This window comes from Galeopterus variegatus, unplaced genomic scaffold (assembly GCF_000696425.1).
Source record: "Galeopterus variegatus unplaced genomic scaffold, G_variegatus-3.0.2 Scaffold2045, whole genome shotgun sequence".
Taxonomy (NCBI): Eukaryota; Metazoa; Chordata; class Mammalia; order Dermoptera; family Cynocephalidae; genus Galeopterus; species Galeopterus variegatus.
The window spans coordinates 110,358-118,930 of NW_007728156.1; positions in this window are offsets into that span (position 1 = coordinate 110,358).

The window sequence follows — 8,573 nt, forward strand, 5'->3', positions numbered from 1 at the left end:
TGAAGGCACTTAAGGACATTACGTCAGGGTATGCGTGTTGATCAATGCTTTTGACCACATTCATTTGCAAGGCACATTTTCCTTAACCTGTCCTCAAATAGAAAAATCTGTAAGTAACCAAATATGAGTGATGGAAAGATGATCTTATTCCACCGAAGTCCCTTTTTAAAAACTTCCTGGAGCTACTATAAAGAGTAAATGTTAGTGATAATCATCAGTTCTCCATTTTTGCCACGGAAGCTGGGAAGCTATGAATTGAAAATACAGCTTAGTTTCTCAGGACATTAAAAAATGCATTGTGGTTGTTATTCTTACCCAAGTGGCAACATTTTTTCTATCACTGTTTTTTGTTTGTCCTGATTCACTCATTTTTTTTCTTTTTTTAAACTCTGTTGCATTATACCAAGCTTCCACCGATCCTCTTCTAACAAGGTAGGGTATAAAAAAAGAATAACAAAGAGACTTCCTAACAAGATGGCAGAATAGATGGTCCCCAGCATCACCGTCTCCCACAACCCACCAATTTACAACTATTAAAAAGCAATGACAGCCAAGCTGGGGTCACTAGAGCTCAGATGAAGAGGAGGAGAGACCTATGGAGTTAATGAAGGCAGGAGAAGCCATGATGAGAGAAAGAAAGGATCACTCCCACCATTTTGAATCCTGACCACTTCAAGGCTGGAGCTCATGAGTGCATGGAGCAAGAGCTGGCAAAAACTGCAGCTGTGCCCTTTCCATGAAGTTGTTTGGAGGCTTCAGGGGAAAAGAGGGCCTTGATGGCTCCCAGGCCAGCAGCAAGACAGCTGACAAGGTTCCCGTGGACCCACATAGAATCAAAGGACCACAGACAACTGAGTCATCACAAGAGACTGTTGCTGGGCCCGACCCATGGGAAGTGTTTGGAGCACAGGAGGGCGGGAAGAAGGGCCCACCAGGGGAGCACTGGGGCACAGCATGGACAGCTGATCTGCCCTCTAGTCAGCACAGGCCCACTCAGTGGAGACTTGTCAGGAATACAGAACTGCAGGGGGTACAGTTTGCTGAAAAGACTCAGGCCTAGAGCACAGTTTCCACACAACCCAGATACACCTGAACTCACAAACCCAGAAATACATGCAAGATGAACAGTTAAAACCTGAGCTGCACAAAAAGCTTTCCCCAGAGAATCAGCAGCAAACCAGAAATTTAGCTCATCCACAGGGCTCAAATGCTGGTTCCCACAGGAAGTTCCCCCATTTTAGAAGTAAGCAAAGGACAACAAATTAGTTCCAGTACAGAGTTTAAGTGGTGGGAATGGTGAATAATCCAACACAGAATTGAAAGAAAAAAACAACTCACAAATCACAAAGTTCTGATATTAACCAGTAAAGGTCTAACACCACCAAAGAATACCTATACAACCTAGAAGGACTGGAAGCCCCTTGAACTCCAAAGTTAGGGTTGGGGGAGGGCTGAGGGCTTCAGCCATGCCCCCCCAATGTCCATATCCAGACCAGTGATGACCACCAGGATGAGGATGGAAGCAACCCAGGCCCCTGAGCCAGGGTGGTGGGGGGCTGAGGTCCTCAGCTATGCCCACCAATGTCAGCATCCAGCCCAGCAATGACCACCAGGCTGACACTGGAAGCACCCTGGGTCCCCAAACTTGGTCACTGGGGGGCCAAAATCCTCAAGCACCCTCCTCAGCCATCCACATCCAGCCCAACAATGACCACTGGGCTAGCACTGGAAGTGCCCTGGGCCCCCAAGCCAGGGTGGTGGGGGGCCAAAGGCCTCAGCCATAACCCCCAAAGTCCATATCCAGCCCAGCAATGACCAACAAACTGCCTCCAGAAGCATCCCAAGCTCTCCTGCCAGAATGAGAAAGATGCCCACCCTCCCTCCTTCCTCCTCCTCCCACTCTCTCTCTCTCGCCCCTTTCCCCTCCCCCTTCCCCCAGCTGCTCTGCAATAATGTCTCAGAATGTAAAAAATAAATAAAGTTCATTAATAAGAAAAAAATAAAGAAAAAGGAACAATGAACTCCATTTAGACATGAGAACGTGAATCTTTTTAAGTATTATATTTAAAAGTCTAAGACCACACCAGGATAACAAGATAGTTTGAAAACTGTAGAGATAAATTGTGAGCCCATGTGAGCCCCTGGGTGGCTTTTACTTACAAGTCATGCTTACTTCTCAGAGGGCTGGACAGACATAAGCTAGGGATTCAGACGCAAAGAGCTCTGAAGCCCAAGCTTCCCTCTCCTCAACAAGGACATATTAGCAGAACATTCTATTAAGAATCTTCGAGGACAAGTTGCACAGGGGAGGGCAGACGGATGGGACGGAGTCCACTTTAGAGGGAAATGATCACAAGATCACCTTCAAGATATAGCAATAGGTCACATGAAGGCATTATAGACATACAACCTTGGATTTTCCAAGAATTTTTCTTTGTTTTCTTCATTTCTATTTCTAGGACTACTCATAAAAATGTAGCACGGAGGCGTATACACTGCAGTAGGTGCTGGCCTTATCAGTCAACACATAGATGGTTGTCTTCACAATATGTCACCCCAGTACCATGCCAACCTTAGTGGGCCAAAAACCTAGAGTCTAGAAGAACATGGCCTTTCGCCAGGGGTCAAGCTTCCATTCTATTTTCTAACCCACACAGACTGCACAGAAGGTGGAGATGGGAGAGCAGCTTCTTCATGTCATTCAGCTGATTCCCAAGTTACTCAGTGGACACAGAGAGTCTTCTTTCCAGACTCTCAAGGTTACTAAATTACTTTTTGATGTCCCTCATCTTGTTTTCTTTTCCATGGCCCCTCAGTCTCTTTACCATCTTTGGTTCTCCCAGTTTCACTCCAGATCCTGTTTATTTGGTCTCTAGAGTGGGTGGTCAGTCATTCATTTCCATGGATATTATCACTAAATAGGGCCAGGGTTGGGAATCTACACAAAAATCAGACTTCTCCCAAATGCCAAGACCGATCTACTTTTGTTAGTTAGAACTCTTTAGATTGCAAGTGACAGAAAGCCCAATCCAAGGGACTTGGGTACAGTTTGTCTCCAGACATTTGTCCTCTAAGGCTTCTAGATTGTCCTTGCTCTCATGCACTTAGCTTACCCCCTCAGTTATTCTTCTGTGACTTTAGTTTCAACATCGGATATGAGACAACAGCTCTGCATAGACTCCTCCACCAGTGACCACAATTTCTTAAAATCTAACCCCTGTTATAAACCCTTAGTCTATTTTACTCCTACTGGTTCTGTTTTTTTCGACTCATAATATGCCTTTAAATAAGACATCTAAGATTTTGAAAAATTTCAAGTCTCAAGGCCACACTAGGATAACAAGATAACATGAAAACTGTAGAAATAAATTTGTGTAATCCATCTCCCACTGTCTCCTTGATTAAAAACTCCAATCCCGTTTAGACAGTTGGCCTTACCAATGCGGGCATTTTCTTTTTATATCTTGCTCAAGTGATTTGTACAAATAATTATAAAGCTTGATTCATTATTTAATATCATATTACAAGAACTATTTATGCTGTTATATAGGTTTTATACTATCACATTGAATGGAAAATCCGTAACTCAATCACTTCCCTACTGTTGGATAAACAGGTTCTCCCATTTTTTTGTAGTGAAACATGATCTGAAATGCTTCTTTGTAAATATAATTTTTCCATATTTTTGGAATGTTTTATGAGGCTTGTTGGATAAACAGGTTCTCCCATTTTTTTGTAGTGAAAAATGATCTGAAATGCTTCTTTGTAAATATAATTTTTCCATATTTTTGGAATGTTTTATGAGGCTACAATTTTTTAAGTTGAAGATAAACATATGTAAAAGGTATAAATGTTTTTATGGATTTTGATTTGGATGGCTTAATTACTTTCAAAAAGGACTAGAACAATTGCAATGCTGCTAGTAATTCATAATATTCTTGCTTATATTGAGTAATATCATTTTAAATAGTCTTTCTTGACAACAGAAAAAAAAAGGATCTATGCAATTTGAAAGGGATTCCAGATTACCCACTTTATATTGATATCTATTTTTTCTATCCAATATCTAGAAAGTAAATACTCATCCCAAGTAAATCTGAAATATCACAAAGACATTTTTCCTAGACTACAGCTGTTAATTTATGACTTGTAAATGCAACCTGCCCCAAATACAGGACTGAACTGCATATTTTTAAATTAAACTAAGACACTTACTTGGATCACTTTGTCATTGGAAAGGTTAAACAAATCGTCAGTGGAGATGATGTGGAGGCAATAGAATCACTGTGCAATTAACATTGTTATCTTTTTTTATTTTAGGTAACAGCACTCTGTTCTTCAGAATAACATCTTCAGGGAAAGCATATTGAATTCAATCTGTTGTGTGACTTATTTTCAGTTAGAGACGGTACAGTATGTATGTATATATGAATGTACAGACTGCCAATGACTTATTTTGGTTCTATAGCAGTCTTGGAAATAGAACTGAGTTTTATTTAGCATCTTTCAGAGTCAGGGTAGCCCTAAGCTCTTTATGGAGCAGTGATTTTGGCAGTGTCTAAATAAGACCCATCCTTACAGCTGAAAGATGAAAAATTCAGATAATAAACCATTTAATTTCTCTCTACAATGTCACATAAATGATTTGATGTGGGGCTTCCAAAACTGCTTGGCTATTTGGGCTTTATGCATGTATCTTTTGCAAGTCCCAAAGCCTTGTGAAAGTAGAAAGGCTGTCAAGGATGTCCTAGGCAGCCTCCCTGGGTAGTTTCTTGGAAACTATTCATGAAATCAGCATGGTATGGTTGAGTTCAAGATGCTGCCCAGGTGTACAAGGACAGCATTGTTGTAAAAGGTGGATGAGTAACAGTGAGAAGTAATTGGAACAGTAATTATTGTTGATGATTTTCTGGCCTGCCCACTGATAAGACCCATCAGAGCCCCTCAATCACCTTATGTTCAGGAGTAAGTTTGGCAAGCACATCAACCAAGAGCAGACTTATAGCCCGAGCCACACTTTGATCTGTGCTGCTATATTAACAGCAACGCCTTGCATTTGCGTAGATATTCAGACTTTCTCAACCCATTTATTCTTCACTGGATGATCCACACAAAATCTCAGCCATTAGCTGTAAGTCTTGTCAGTGCCTCCTCTAAATATATCTGTCTTCCACTTCTTCCCCCACCCATCTATTTGAAACTTTTAACATTCTTGCTTGGACACCTTCAATTGCCACCAAGCTGGTCTCCCTACTTATCTATATACACTCTTGATGCATCTTGTTTATGCTACTCCTGATGCTATTCTACATACAATGGTTTGAGAAAGCTTTAAAAATCATAACTCATGACCTGTCTCTGCCCTGCTTAAAATCCATTATTGTTTTCTGGAGTGCTTGGAAGAAACCTTAACTCCTTGCTGTAGCACAAAGGCCCTGCATGACCTGCCTCCTTTTGACTTCTCCATCCCATCTTTCTCTCCCTCTCGTTCACAGCCACGCCAGCCTCCTTTAAGTTTCTGGCCTTAATTTTAAACTCTGCCTTCCCTGAAGACTCTTTCACCTGCTGATGTGTCTGTCTGAAGACCTCTTCACATGGCTGAATCCTTGTCACTCTTCAGGCTTTTGCTCAAATATCCCCATCTTCAAGAATGCTTCCCTTGAAAATGGAGATTAAGGGAGACTGTGGGACTTAGATAAGGATCCACAGCCATGAAAGCATGAAGCCTGCACAGAACAGACTCACTTTTTTCCTACCATAATTTATGCCAACCTGTGATTTGCAGGCCTTTCTTCTGTCACGCACTAGGGAGATTACAAATCATGACGGTGTCTTCTATTTTTGTGTGTTTGCATTATTTTGAATATTGGGAAATGGGGAGGATACTGTAGATGTTAAATAATTTCTGAATGGTTGAGACTGATTCTGGCAAGAGGGACTCTGACCATCAAAATCCACGTGGATACGCCCTGACCAGCATCCAGGCAACCCTGCACACTTGGGTTCCTTTTCAAAATCTATAGGGAGAGAGCGCTTCTTGCTACATATTTGTTGGAAAGAAGCCGGGAGAATTCTATTTTTAAAAAAATCAGGAAACATTTTATTATGAGTTCTTTGATTTAAAATGAAAGTACATTTTAGGCTCAGTTTCTGACCTGAAGTAATATTTTCTCTAAACTAGGATATCAGAATAAACAGATCGTTTTTTCTTTGGATTACTTTTCTAACCCAAGCATTGTCATAAAAATATAATTTGTGTATCTACTTGTGCCTCCCTCTCACCTTTTTAACCTAGAGGCTCCCTATTGTCACCAGTCTCTAAGTTACTCTTTATGGAGCAGTGATTTTGGCAGTGTCTAAATAAGACCCATCCTTACAGCTGAAAGATGAAAAATTCAGATAATAAACCATTTAATTTCTCTCTACAATGTCACATAAATGATTTGATGTGGGGCTTCCAAAACTGCTTGGCTATTTGGGCTTTATGCATGTATCTTTTGCAAGTCCCAAAGCCTTGTGAAAGTAGAAAGGCTGTCAAGGATGTCCTAGGCAGCCTCCCTGGGTAGTTTCTTGGAAACTATTCATGAAATCAGCATGGTATGGTTGAGTTCAAGATGCTGCCCAGGTGTACAAGGACAGCATTGTTGTAAAAGGTGGATGAGTAACAGTGAGAAGTAATTGGAACAGTAATTATTGTTGATGATTTTCTGGCCTGCCCACTGATAAGACCCATCAGAGCCCCTCAATCACCTTATGTTCAGGAGTAAGTTTGGCAAGCACATCAACCAAGAGCAGACTTATAGCCCGAGCCACACTTTGATCTATGGCCAGGAAAAGAAATATTTTGACTAATTGCATAGTCTTGTTAAGTGCACCTTGTTAATAATAATAAATGCTCTTGAAACTTCACGTAGTCTCATTTTGTGTGGACAAATCATCTGTTATCATTCTCACTTTAGAAATAAGCAGATCGAGTACTTTGTCTGAAGTCACAGAAGTGTTGAGTAGATGAGGCAGAACTGCAATCTAGCATTTATGTTACTTCACATCTTTATGCTACTAGTACTCAATACGCCATTCCAACACACACACACACACAAACACCCAAAATGTCAGGCCTAGTCAGTGCTGTCTTCTCCATGAGTCCTGTCCCAGGTATTCAAGCACAAACAGATAATGTTCGTGCCACATAAACATTAGCTCTTGGTAGCCTCCTGATAATCATATGTCCGAGCTAGTCAGTTTCTTTCTTCTGTAAAATCCTCCCTCAATGTAAAGCGTATAGCTGGTCCACAGTAGGTTAACCAGTTTAGTTCAGGAAAATAATCTTACAGGCCAGAAAAGAGGACTACGCCAGTCCTGGAGTTAACAAATGGGCCATCTCCAGGGCTTAGCTGACATTAAAGGCTTCTTCCAGTCATGTGGGTAGATCACTGTATGCAACTCCAATTAGTCCAATGTAGACTCACCACATTTCAGCAGTAAAAAGAGAAAACAAGGAATTATTATTCTGAAATTAAGTCCTTTGAGACCCTGGCTGATAAAATTTGATTCTTAAATATTTCACTGGAAGAGATTTCCTAGTGTCTCTCAATGAATCCATTACATGATTGGTTAGGAAGAGAAATCAAACTGCGATAGCAGCCAGTTTGACTATTTTGACTGAACTAGTTGGTTAATTCAGTCATACAATTCATAAAACTGGTTAATTAAATTTTAAAATATTCAATTTGGGTTTAAATGCTCCAGTAGTCAATGTTTACTCCAAACCTCCCTTTTCCCAGTTCCGGCTTGTGCTCTGGAAGTGACTAGTAACAGGCATGAAGCTCCAACACAGAGCATGCTACAGACATCGCGTTAGGTCTACACTGACCTGCTGAGACAAGTAGGGAGCCCGTGTGTGACACGTCTTCTAAGAAGTGGGTTGGGGGGCAGAGAAGTTAGAGAACTTGCAGTTACATGAGTGGAGGCAGATTAATTGTGGAGCCATTAGTCACAATATTCCCTTGTCAGAGGTCATGAGCATGACAGTGAAACTCACCTTGGTGGACTCAGGACATTTCTCCAAACTTATGCCTTCATTTTACCTACTTTGAACCTATCAAGTTATCCATGTTGGACTTCTGGTCAAGATGGAAGAATAGATGGTCCCCAGCATCACCCTCTCCTACAATCAACCAATTTACAACTATTAAAAATAATGACAACCAAGCTGGGACTGCTAGAGCTCAGAAGAAGAGGAGGAGAGAACTAGAGTGCCTGAAGGCAGAGGCCATGATGAGAGAAAGGACCGCTCCCACCATTTTGAGCCCTGGCTGCTCAAAGTATGGCCCTGGTGAGTGCACAGAACAGGAGCTGGCAAAAGCCGCAGCTGTGCCCTTCCTATGAAGTTGCTTGGAGGCAGCAGGGGAGGAGAAGGCCTTGGTGACCCCCAGGCCAGCAAGACCGTGGACCCACATAGGAGCAAGGGGCCACAGACAACTGAAGAAAGGAGCCACTCAGAGGCCAGTGAGTCATTGCAAGGGACCAGAGCACGGCCCATCCCATGGGAAGTGTTTGGAGTGCAGGTGGTA